Below are 14172 nucleotides of genomic sequence, written 5' to 3'. Positions count from 1 at the left end.
AACACACTGCATTTCATGAAGTGAATCATGTTTCTATTGTCTAACAGGTGTTCATTAAACAAGTGTTCATTTTAGCGTTCTCTCCTCAAACTAAGCTTGTTTCTGACATTGGAGCTAGAATAAGCACTCACAGGCTGACAGCTGTATGTTTCAACATGGAAAGCCTTGAGAACTACTAAACATGATGTTTAGTTGTTTTAAATGAAGTTTTCACAACTAAAAAACTGTTTATAAACAAGTGTCCATTTTAGCTTTCTCTCCTCAAACTAAGCACGTTTCTGACATTGGAGCTATATTAAAGCACTCACAGGCTGACAGCTGTATGTTTCAACATGGAAAGCCTTGAGAACTACTAAACGTGATGTTTAGTTGTTTTAAATGAAGTTTTCACAACTAAAAAACTGTTTATAAACAAGTGTCCATTTTAGCTTTCTCTCCTCAAACTAAGCACGTTTCTGACATTGGAGCTATATTAAAGCACTCACAGGCTGACAGCTGTATGTTTCAACATGGAAAGCCTTGAGAACTACTAAACATGATGTGTAGTTGTTTTGAATGAGGTTTGCATAACAAAAAATTGTTTATTTAATAAGTGTCATTTTTGGCTTTCTTTCCTCAAACTAAGCTCGTTTCTGACATTGGAGCTAGAATAAGTACTCACAGGCTGACAGCTGTATATTTCAACATGGAAAGCCTTGAGAACTACTAAACATGATGTGTAGTTGTTTTGAATGAGGTTTGCATAACAAAAAACTGTTTATTTAATAAGTGTCATTTTTGGCTTTCTTTCCTCAAACTAAGCTCGTTTCTGACATTGGAGCTAGAATAAGTACTCATAGGCTGACAGCTGTATATTTCAATTCGTTACTGACAGAGGAGATGGAAGGCCGGCAGACTGAAACTTCTTCACTGGAAACACTTACAATAGGTAAACACACTGCATTTCATGAAGTGAATCATGTTTCTATTGTCTAACAGGTGTTCATTAAACAAGTGTTCATTTTAGCGTTCTCTCCTCAAACTAAGCTTGTTTCTGACATTGGAGCTAGAATAAGCACTCATAGGCTGACAGCTGTATGTTTCAACATGGAAAGCCTTGAGAACCACTAAACATGATGTTTAGTTGTTTTAAATGAAGTTTTCACAACTAAAAAACTGTTTATAAACAAGTGTCCATTTTAGCTTTCTCTCCTCAAACTAAGCACGTTTCTGACATTGGAGCTATATTAAAGCACTCACAGGCTGACAGCTGTATGTTTCAACATGGAAAGCCTTGAGAACTACTAAACATGATGTGTAGTTGTTTTGAATGAGGTTTGCATAACAAAAAATTGTTTATTTAATAAGTGTCATTTTTGGCTTTCTTTCCTCAAACTAAGCTCGTTTCTGACATTGGAGCTAGAATAAGCACTCACAGGCTGACAGCTGTATGTTTCAACATGGAAAGCCTTGAGAACTACTAAACATGATGTTTAGTTGTTTTAAATGAAGTTTGTACAACAAAAAAACTGTTTATAAATAAGTGTCCATTTTAGCTTTCTCTCCTCAAACTAAGCACGTTTCTGACATTGGAGCTATATTAAAGCACTCACAGGCTGACAGCTGTATGTTTCAACATGGAAAGCCTTGAGAACTACTAAACATGATGTGTAGTTGTTTTGAATGAGGTTTGTATAACAAAAAATAGTTTATTTAATAAGTGTCATTTTTGGCTTTCTTTCCTCAAACTAAGCTCGTTTCTGACATTGGAGCTAGAATAAGTACTCATAGGCTGACAGCTGTATATTTCATTTCGTTACTGACAGAGGAGATGGAAGGCCGGCAGACTGAAACTTCTTCACTGGAAACACTTACAATAGGTAAACACACTGCATTTCATGAAGTGAATCATGTTTCTATTGTCTAACAGGTGTTCATTAAACAAGTGTTCATTTTAGCGTTCTCTCCTCAAACTAAGCTCGTTTCTGACATTGGAGCTAGAATAAGCACTCACAGGCTGACAGCTGTATGTTTCAACATGGAAAGCCTTGAGAACTACTAAACATGATGTTTAGTTGTTTTAAATGAAGTTTTCACAACTAAAAAACTGTTTATAAACAAGTGTCCATTTTAGCTTTCTCTCCTCAAACTAAGCACGTTTCTGACATTGGAGCTATATTAAAGCACTCACAGGCTGACAGCTGTATGTTTCAACATGGAAAGCCTTGAGAACTACTAAACATGATGTGTAGTTGTTTTGAATGAGGTTTGCATAACAAAAAATAGTTTATTTAATAAGTGTCATTTTTGGCTTTCTTTCCTCAAACTAAGCTCGTTTCTGACATTGGAGCTAGAATAAGTACTCACAGGCTGACAGCTGTATATTTCAACATGGAAAGCCTTGAGAACTACTAAACATGATGTGTAGTTGTTTTGAATGAGGTTTGCATAACAAAAAAATGTTTATTTAATAAGTGTCATTTTTGGCTTTCTTTCCTCAAACTAAGCTCGTTTCTGACAGTGGAGCTAGAATAAGTACTCACAGGCTGACAGCTGTATATTTCAACATGGAAAGCCTTGAGAACTACTAAACATGATGTGTAGTTGTTTTGAATGAGGTTTGCATAACAAAAAAATGTTTATTTAATAAGTGTCATTTTTGGCTTTCTTTCCTCAAACTAAGCTTGTTTCTGACATTGGAGCTAGAATAAGTACTCATAGGCTGACAGCTGTATATTTCATTTCGTTACTGACAGAGGAGATGGAAGGCCAGCAGACTGAAACTTCTTCACTGGAAACACTTACAATAGGTAAACACACTGCATTTCATGAAGTGAATCATGTTTCTATTGTCTAACAGGTGTTCATTAAACAAGTGTCATTTTTGGCTTTCTTTCCTCAAACTAAGCTCGTTTCTGACATTGGAGCTAGAATAAGTACTCACAGGCTGACAGCTGTATATTTCAACATGGAAAGCCTTGAGAACTACTAAACATGATGTGTAGTTGTTTTGAATGAGGTTTGCATAACAAAAAATTGTTTATTTAATAAGTGTCATTTTTGGCTTTCTTTCCTCAAACTAAGCTCGTTTCTGACATTGGAGCTAGAATAAGTACTCACAGGCTGACAGCTGTATATTTCAACATGGAAAGCCTTGAGAACTACTAAACATGATGTGTAGTTGTTTTGAATGAGGTTTGCATAACAAAAAAATGTTTATTTAATAAGTGTCATTTTTGGCTTTCTTTCCTCAAACTAAGCTCGTTTCTGACATTGGAGCTAGAATAAGTACTCATAGGCTGACAGCTGTATATTTCATTTCGTTACTGACAGAGGAGATGGAAGGCCAGCAGACTGAAACTTCTTCACTGGAAACACTTACAATAGGTAAACACACTGCATTTCATGAAGTGAATCATGTTTCTATTGTCTAACAGGTGTTCATTAAACAAGTGTCATTTTTGGCTTTCTTTCCTCAAACTAAGCTCGTTTCTGACATTGGAGCTAGAATAAGCACTCACAGGCTGACAGTTGTATGTTTCAACATGGAAAGCCTTGAGAACTACTAAACATGATGTTTAGTTGTTTTAAATGAAGTTTGTACAACAAAAAAACTGTTTATAAATAAGTGTCCATTTTAGCTTTCTCTCCTCAAACTAAGCACGTTTCTGACATTGGAGCTATATTAAAGCACTCACAGGCTGACAGCTGTATGTTTCAACATGGAAAGCCTTGAGAACTACTAAACATGATGTGTAGTTGTTTTGAATGAGGTTTGCATAACAAAAAATTGTTTATTTAATAAGTGTCATTTTTGGCTTTCTTTCCTCAAACTAAGCTTGTTTCTGACATTGGAGCTAGAATAAGTACTCATAGGCTGACAGCTGTATATTTCATTTCGTTACTGACAGAGGAGATGGAAGGCCGGCAGACTGAAACTTCTTAACTGGAAACACTTACAATAGGTAAACACACTGCATTTCATGAAGTGAATCATGTTTCTATTGTCTAACAGGTGTTCATTAAACAAGTGTTCATTTTAGCGTTCTCTCCTCAAACTAAGCACGTTTCTGACATTGGAGCTAGAATAAGTACTCACAGGCTGACAGCTGTATATTTCAACATGGAAAGCCTTGAGAACTACTAAACATGATGTGTAGTTGTTTTGAATGAGGTTTGCATAACAAAAAAATGTTTATTTAATAAGTGTCATTTTTGGCTTTCTTTCCTCAAACTAAGCTTGTTTCTGACATTGGAGCTAGAATAAGTACTCATAGGCTGACAGCTGTATATTTCATTTCGTTACTGACAGAGGAGATGGAAGGCCGGCAGACTGAAACTTCTTCACTGGAAACACTTACAATAGGTAAACACACTGCATTTCATGAAGTGAATCATGTTTCTATTGTCTAACAGGTGTTCATTAAACAAGTGTTCATTTTAGCGTTCTCTCCTCAAACTAAGCTCGTTTCTGACATTGGAGCTAGAATAAGCACTCACAGGCTGACAGCTGTATGTTTCAACATGGAAAGCCTTGAGAACTACTAAACATGATGTTTAGTTGTTTTAAATGAAGTTTTCACAACTAAAAAACTGTTTATAAACAAGTGTCCATTTTAGCTTTCTCTCCTCAAACTAAGCACGTTTCTGACATTGGAGCTATATTAAAGCACTCACAGGCTGACAGCTGTATGTTTCAACATGGAAAGCCTTGAGAACTACTAAACATGATGTGTAGTTGTTTTGAATGAGGTTTGCATAACAAAAAATAGTTTATTTAATAAGTGTCATTTTTGGCTTTCTTTCCTCAAACTAAGCTCGTTTCTGACATTGGAGCTAGAATAAGTACTCACAGGCTGACAGCTGTATATTTCAACATGGAAAGCCTTGAGAACTACTAAACATGATGTGTAGTTGTTTTGAATGAGGTTTGCATAACAAAAAAATGTTTATTTAATAAGTGTCATTTTTGGCTTTCTTTCCTCAAACTAAGCTCGTTTCTGACAGTGGAGCTAGAATAAGTACTCACAGGCTGACAGCTGTATATTTCAACATGGAAAGCCTTGAGAACTACTAAACATGATGTGTAGTTGTTTTGAATGAGGTTTGCATAACAAAAAAATGTTTATTTAATAAGTGTCATTTTTGGCTTTCTTTCCTCAAACTAAGCTTGTTTCTGACATTGGAGCTAGAATAAGTACTCATAGGCTGACAGCTGTATATTTCATTTCGTTACTGACAGAGGAGATGGAAGGCCAGCAGACTGAAACTTCTTCACTGGAAACACTTACAATAGGTAAACACACTGCATTTCATGAAGTGAATCATGTTTCTATTGTCTAACAGGTGTTCATTAAACAAGTGTCATTTTTGGCTTTCTTTCCTCAAACTAAGCTCGTTTCTGACATTGGAGCTAGAATAAGTACTCACAGGCTGACAGCTGTATATTTCAACATGGAAAGCCTTGAGAACTACTAAACATGATGTGTAGTTGTTTTGAATGAGGTTTGCATAACAAAAAATTGTTTATTTAATAAGTGTCATTTTTGGCTTTCTTTCCTCAAACTAAGCTCGTTTCTGACATTGGAGCTAGAATAAGTACTCACAGGCTGACAGCTGTATATTTCAACATGGAAAGCCTTGAGAACTACTAAACATGATGTGTAGTTGTTTTGAATGAGGTTTGCATAACAAAAAAATGTTTATTTAATAAGTGTCATTTTTGGCTTTCTTTCCTCAAACTAAGCTCGTTTCTGACATTGGAGCTAGAATAAGTACTCATAGGCTGACAGCTGTATATTTCATTTCGTTACTGACAGAGGAGATGGAAGGCCAGCAGACTGAAACTTCTTCACTGGAAACACTTACAATAGGTAAACACACTGCATTTCATGAAGTGAATCATGTTTCTATTGTCTAACAGGTGTTCATTAAACAAGTGTCATTTTTGGCTTTCTTTCCTCAAACTAAGCTCGTTTCTGACATTGGAGCTAGAATAAGCACTCACAGGCTGACAGTTGTATGTTTCAACATGGAAAGCCTTGAGAACTACTAAACATGATGTTTAGTTGTTTTAAATGAAGTTTGTACAACAAAAAAACTGTTTATAAATAAGTGTCCATTTTAGCTTTCTCTCCTCAAACTAAGCACGTTTCTGACATTGGAGCTATATTAAAGCACTCACAGGCTGACAGCTGTATGTTTCAACATGGAAAGCCTTGAGAACTACTAAACATGATGTGTAGTTGTTTTGAATGAGGTTTGCATAACAAAAAATTGTTTATTTAATAAGTGTCATTTTTGGCTTTCTTTCCTCAAACTAAGCTTGTTTCTGACATTGGAGCTAGAATAAGTACTCATAGGCTGACAGCTGTATATTTCATTTCGTTACTGACAGAGGAGATGGAAGGCCGGCAGACTGAAACTTCTTAACTGGAAACACTTACAATAGGTAAACACACTGCATTTCATGAAGTGAATCATGTTTCTATTGTCTAACAGGTGTTCATTAAACAAGTGTTCATTTTAGCGTTCTCTCCTCAAACTAAGCACGTTTCTGACATTGGAGCTAGAATAAGTACTCACAGGCTGACAGCTGTATATTTCAACATGGAAAGCCTTGAGAACTACTAAACATGATGTGTAGTTGTTTTGAATGAGGTTTGCATAACAAAAAAATGTTTATTTAATAAGTGTCATTTTTGGCTTTCTTTCCTCAAACTAAGCTTGTTTCTGACATTGGAGCTAGAATAAGTACTCATAGGCTGACAGCTGTATATTTCATTTCGTTACTGACAGAGGAGATGGAAGGCCGGCAGACTGAAACTTCTTCACTGGAAACACTTACAATAGGTAAACACACTGCATTTCATGAAGTGAATCATGTTTCTATTGTCTAACAGGTGTTCATTAAACAAGTGTTCATTTTAGCGTTCTCTCCTCAAACTAAGCTTGTTTCTGACATTGGAGCTAGAATAAGCACTCACAGGCTGACAGCTGTATGTTTCAACATGGAAAGCCTTGAGAACTACTAAACATGATGTTTAGTTGTTTTAAATGAAGTTTTCACAACTAAAAAACTGTTTATAAACAAGTGTCCATTTTAGCTTTCTCTCCTCAAACTAAGCACGTTTCTGACATTGGAGCTATATTAAAGCACTCACAGGCTGACAGCTGTATGTTTCAACATGGAAAGCCTTGAGAACTACTAAACATGATGTGTAGTTGTTTTGAATGAGGTTTGCATAACAAAAAATAGTTTATTTAATAAGTGTCATTTTTGGCTTTCTTTCCTCAAACTAAGCTCGTTTCTGACATTGGAGCTAGAATAAGTACTCACAGGCTGACAGCTGTATATTTCAACATGGAAAGCCTTGAGAACTACTAAACATGATGTGTAGTTGTTTTGAATGAGGTTTGCATAACAAAAAAATGTTTATTTAATAAGTGTCATTTTTGGCTTTCTTTCCTCAAACTAAGCTTGTTTCTGACATTGGAGCTAGAATAAGTACTCATAGGCTGACAGCTGTATATTTCATTTCGTTACTGACAGAGGAGATGGAAGGCCAGCAGACTGAAACTTCTTCACTGGAAACACTTACAATAGGTAAACACACTGCATTTCATGAAGTGAATCATGTTTCTATTGTCTAACAGGTGTTCATTAAACAAGTGTCATTTTTGGCTTTCTTTCCTCAAACTAAGCTCGTTTCTGACATTGGAGCTAGAATAAGTACTCACAGGCTGACAGCTGTATATTTCAACATGGAAAGCCTTGAGAACTACTAAACATGATGTGTAGTTGTTTTGAATGAGGTTTGCATAACAAAAAACTGTTTATTTAATAAGTGTCATTTTTGGCTTTCTTTCCTCAAACTAAGCTCGTTTCTGACATTGGAGCTAGAATAAGTACTCATAGGCTGACAGCTGTATATTTCATTTCGTTACTGACAGAGGAGATGGAAGGCCAGCAGACTGAAACTTCTTCACTGGAAACACTTACAATAGGTAAACACACTGCATTTCATGAAGTGAATCATGTTTCTATTGTCTAACAGGTGTTCATTAAACAAGTGTTCATTTTAGCGTTCTCTCCTCAAACTAAGCTTGTTTCTGACATTGGAGCTAGAATAAGCACTCACAGGCTGACAGCTGTATGTTTCAACATGGAAAGCCTTGAGAACTACTAAACATGATGTGTAGTTGTTTTGAATGAGGTTTGCATAACAAAAAATTGTTTATTTAATAAGTGTCATTTTTGGCTTTCTTTCCTCAAACTAAGCTCGTTTCTGACATTGGAGCTAGAATAAGCACTCACAGGCTGACAGTTGTATGTTTCAACATGGAAAGCCTTGAGAACTACTAAACATGATGTTTAGTTGTTTTAAATGAAGTTTGTACAACAAAAAAACTGTTTATAAATAAGTGTCCATTTTAGCTTTCTCTCCTCAAACTAAGCACGTTTCTGACATTGGAGCTATATTAAAGCACTCACAGGCTGACAGCTGTATGTTTCAACATGGAAAGCCTTGAGAACTACTAAACATGATGTGTAGTTGTTTTGAATGAGGTTTGCATAACAAAAAATTGTTTATTTAATAAGTGTCATTTTTGGCTTTCTTTCCTCAAACTAAGCTTGTTTCTGACATTGGAGCTAGAATAAGTACTCATAGGCTGACAGCTGTATATTTCATTTCGTTACTGACAGAGGAGATGGAAGGCCGGCAGACTGAAACTTCTTCACTGGAAACACTTACAATAGGTAAACACACTGCATTTCATGAAGTGAATCATGTTTCTATTGTCTAACAGGTGTTCATTAAACAAGTGTTCATTTTAGCGTTCTCTCCTCAAACTAAGCTTGTTTCTGACATTGGAGCTAGAATAAGCACTCACAGGCTGACAGCTGTATGTTTCAACATGGAAAGCCTTGAGAACTACTAAACATGATGTTTAGTTGTTTTAAATGAAGTTTTCACAACTAAAAAACTGTTTATAAACAAGTGTCCATTTTAGCTTTCTCTCCTCAAACTAAGCACGTTTCTGACATTGGAGCTATATTAAAGCACTCACAGGCTGACAGCTGTATGTTTCAACATGGAAAGCCTTGAGAACTACTAAACATGATGTGTAGTTGTTTTGAATGAGGTTTGCATAACAAAAAATTGTTTATTTAATAAGTGTCATTTTTGGCTTTCTTTCCTCAAACTAAGCTCGTTTCTGACATTGGAGCTAGAATAAGTACTCACAGGCTGACAGCTGTATATTTCAACATGGAAAGCCTTGAGAACTACTAAACATGATGTGTAGTTGTTTTGAATGAGGTTTGCATAACAAAAAAATGTTTATTTAATAAGTGTCATTTTTGGCTTTCTTTCCTCAAACTAAGCTTGTTTCTGACATTGGAGCTAGAATAAGTACTCATAGGCTGACAGCTGTATATTTCATTTCGTTACTGACAGAGGAGATGGAAGGCCAGCAGACTGAAACTTCTTCACTGGAAACACTTACAATAGGTAAACACACTGCATTTCATGAAGTGAATCATGTTTCTATTGTCTAACAGGTGTTCATTAAACAAGTGTCATTTTTGGCTTTCTTTCCTCAAACTAAGCTCGTTTCTGACATTGGAGCTAGAATAAGTACTCACAGGCTGACAGCTGTATATTTCAACATGGAAAGCCTTGAGAACTACTAAACATGATGTGTAGTTGTTTTGAATGAGGTTTGCATAACAAAAAACTGTTTATTTAATAAGTGTCATTTTTGGCTTTCTTTCCTCAAACTAAGCTCGTTTCTGACATTGGAGCTAGAATAAGAACTCATAGGCTGACAGCTGTATATTTCATTTCGTTACTGACAGAGGAGATGGAAGGCCAGCAGACTGAAACTTCTTCACTGGAAACACTTACAATAGGTAAACACACTGCATTTCATGAAGTGAATCATGTTTCTATTGTCTAACAGGTGTTCATTAAACAAGTGTTCATTTTAGCGTTCTCTCCTCAAACTAAGCTTGTTTCTGACATTGGAGCTAGAATAAGCACTCACAGGCTGACAGCTGTATGTTTCAACATGGAAAGCCTTGAGAACTACTAAACATGATGTGTAGTTGTTTTGAATGAGGTTTGCATAACAAAAAATTGTTTATTTAATAAGTGTCATTTTTGGCTTTCTTTCCTCAAACTAAGCTCGTTTCTGACATTGGAGCTAGAATAAGCACTCACAGGCTGACAGTTGTATGTTTCAACATGGAAAGCCTTGAGAACTACTAAACATGATGTTTAGTTGTTTTAAATGAAGTTTGTACAACAAAAAAACTGTTTATAAATAAGTGTCCATTTTAGCTTTCTCTCCTCAAACTAAGCACGTTTCTGACATTGGAGCTATATTAAAGCACTCACAGGCTGACAGCTGTATGTTTCAACATGGAAAGCCTTGAGAACTACTAAACATGATGTGTAGTTGTTTTGAATGAGGTTTGCATAACAAAAAATTGTTTATTTAATAAGTGTCATTTTTGGCTTTCTTTCCTCAAACTAAGCTTGTTTCTGACATTGGAGCTAGAATAAGTACTCATAGGCTGACAGCTGTATATTTCATTTCGTTACTGACAGAGGAGATGGAAGGCCAGCAGACTGAAACTTCTTCACTGGAAACACTTACAATAGGTAAACACACTGCATTTCATGAAGTGAATCATGTTTCTATTGTCTAACAGGTGTTCATTAAACAAGTGTCATTTTTGGCTTTCTTTCCTCAAACTAAGCTCGTTTCTGACATTGGAGCTAGAATAAGTACTCACAGGCTGACAGCTGTATATTTCAACATGGAAAGCCTTGAGAACTACTAAACATGATGTTTAGTTGTTTTAAATGAAGTTTGTACAACAAAAAAACTGTTTATAAACAAGTGTCCATTTTAGCTTTCTCTCCTCAAACTAAGCACGTTTCTGACATTGGAGCTATATTAAAGCACTCACAGGCTGACAGCTGTATGTTTCAACATGGAAAGCCTTGAGAACTACTAAACATGATGTTTAGTTGTTTTAAATGAAGTTTTCACAACTAAAAAACTGTTTATAAACAAGTGTCCATTTTAGCTTTCTCTCCTCAAACTAAGCACGTTTCTGACATTGGAGCTATATTAAAGCACTCACAGGCTGACAGCTGTATGTTTCAACATGGAAAGCCTTGAGAACTACTAAACATGATGTGTAGTTGTTTTGAATGAGGTTTGCATAACAAAAAATAGTTTATTTAATAAGTGTCATTTTTGGCTTTCTTTCCTCAAACTAAGCTCGTTTCTGACATTGGAGCTAGAATAAGTACTCACAGGCTGACAGCTGTATATTTCAACATGGAAAGCCTTGAGAACTACTAAACATGATGTGTAGTTGTTTTGAATGAGGTTTGCATAACAAAAAAATGTTTATTTAATAAGTGTCATTTTTGGCTTTCTTTCCTCAAACTAAGCTTGTTTCTGACATTGGAGCTAGAATAAGTACTCATAGGCTGACAGCTGTATATTTCATTTCGTTACTGACAGAGGAGATGGAAGGCCAGCAGACTGAAACTTCTTCACTGGAAACACTTACAATAGGTAAACACACTGCATTTCATGAAGTGAATCATGTTTCTATTGTCTAACAGGTGTTCATTAAACAAGTGTCATTTTTGGCTTTCTTTCCTCAAACTAAGCTCGTTTCTGACATTGGAGCTAGAATAAGTACTCACAGGCTGACAGCTGTATATTTCAACATGGAAAGCCTTGAGAACTACTAAACATGATGTGTAGTTGTTTTGAATGAGGTTTGCATAACAAAAAAATGTTTATTTAATAAGTGTCATTTTTGGCTTTCTTTCCTCAAACTAAGCTCGTTTCTGACATTGGAGCTAGAATAAGTACTCATAGGCTGACAGCTGTATATTTCATTTCGTTACTGACAGAGGAGATGGAAGGCCGGCAGACTGAAACTTCTTCACTGGAAACACTTACAATAGGTAAACACACTGCATTTCATGAAGTGAATCATGTTTCTATTGTCTAACAGGTGTTCATTAAACAAGTGTTCATTTTAGCGTTCTCTCCTCAAACTAAGCTTGTTTCTGACATTGGAGCTAGAATAAGCACTCACAGGCTGACAGCTGTATGTTTCAACATGGAAAGCCTTGAGAACTACTAAACATGATGTGTAGTTGTTTTGAATGAGGTTTGCATAACAAAAAATTGTTTATTTAATAAGTGTCATTTTTGGCTTTCTTTCCTCAAACTAAGCTCGTTTCTGACATTGGAGCTAGAATAAGCACTCACAGGCTGACAGTTGTATGTTTCAACATGGAAAGCCTTGAGAACTACTAAACATGATGTTTAGTTGTTTTAAATGAAGTTTGTACAACAAAAAAACTGTTTATAAATAAGTGTCCATTTTAGCTTTCTCTCCTCAAACTAAGCACGTTTCTGACATTGGAGCTATATTAAAGCACTCACAGGCTGACAGCTGTATGTTTCAACATGGAAAGCCTTGAGAACTACTAAACATGATGTGTAGTTGTTTTGAATGAGGTTTGCATAACAAAAAATTGTTTATTTAATAAGTGTCATTTTTGGCTTTCTTTCCTCAAACTAAGCTCGTTTCTGACATTGGAGCTAGAATAAGTACTCACAGGCTGACAGCTGTATATTTCAACATGGAAAGCCTTGAGAACTACTAAACATGATGTGTAGTTGTTTTGAATGAGGTTTGCATAACAAAAAAATGTTTATTTAATAAGTGTCATTTTTGGCTTTCTTTCCTCAAACTAAGCTTGTTTCTGACATTGGAGCTAGAATAAGTACTCATAGGCTGACAGCTGTATATTTCATTTCGTTACTGACAGAGGAGATGGAAGGCCGGCAGACTGAAACTTCTTCACTGGAAACACTTACAATAGGTAAACACACTGCATTTCATGAAGTGAATCATGTTTCTATTGTCTAACAGGTGTTCATTAAACAAGTGTTCATTTTAGCGTTCTCTCCTCAAACTAAGCTTGTTTCTGACATTGGAGCTAGAATAAGCACTCACAGGCTGACAGCTGTATGTTTCAACATGGAAAGCCTTGAGAACTACTAAACATGATGTTTAGTTGTTTTAAATGAAGTTTTCACAACTAAAAAACTGTTTATAAACAAGTGTCCATTTTAGCTTTCTCTCCTCAAACTAAGCACGTTTCTGACATTGGAGCTATATTAAAGCACTCACAGGCTGACAGCTGTATGTTTCAACATGGAAAGCCTTGAGAACTACTAAACATGATGTGTAGTTGTTTTGAATGAGGTTTGCATAACAAAAAATAGTTTATTTAATAAGTGTCATTTTTGGCTTTCTTTCCTCAAACTAAGCTCGTTTCTGACATTGGAGCTAGAATAAGTACTCACAGGCTGACAGCTGTATATTTCAACATGGAAAGCCTTGAGAACTACTAAACATGATGTGTAGTTGTTTTGAATGAGGTTTGCATAACAAAAAAATGTTTATTTAATAAGTGTCATTTTTGGCTTTCTTTCCTCAAACTAAGCTTGTTTCTGACATTGGAGCTAGAATAAGTACTCATAGGCTGACAGCTGTATATTTCATTTCGTTACTGACAGAGGAGATGGAAGGCCAGCAGACTGAAACTTCTTCACTGGAAACACTTACAATAGGTAAACACACTGCATTTCATGAAGTGAATCATGTTTCTATTGTCTAACAGGTGTTCATTAAACAAGTGTCATTTTTGGCTTTCTTTCCTCAAACTAAGCTCGTTTCTGACATTGGAGCTAGAATAAGTACTCACAGGCTGACAGCTGTATATTTCAACATGGAAAGCCTTGAGAACTACTAAACATGATGTGTAGTTGTTTTGAATGAGGTTTGCATAACAAAAAACTGTTTATTTAATAAGTGTCATTTTTGGCTTTCTTTCCTCAAACTAAGCTCGTTTCTGACATTGGAGCTAGAATAAGTACTCATAGGCTGACAGCTGTATATTTCATTTCGTTACTGACAGAGGAGATGGAAGGCCAGCAGACTGAAACTTCTTCACTGGAAACACTTACAATAGGTAAACACACTGCATTTCATGAAGTGAATCATGTTTCTATTGTCTAACAGGTGTTCATTAAACAAGTGTTCATTTTAGCGTTCTCTCCTCAAACTAAGCTTGTTTC

This window comes from Pempheris klunzingeri, chromosome 13 (genome assembly GCF_042242105.1).
Source record: "Pempheris klunzingeri isolate RE-2024b chromosome 13, fPemKlu1.hap1, whole genome shotgun sequence".
In the NCBI taxonomy this organism is placed as follows: Eukaryota; Metazoa; Chordata; class Actinopteri; order Acropomatiformes; family Pempheridae; genus Pempheris; species Pempheris klunzingeri.
Note: the sequence above shows the minus strand (reverse complement) of the source record.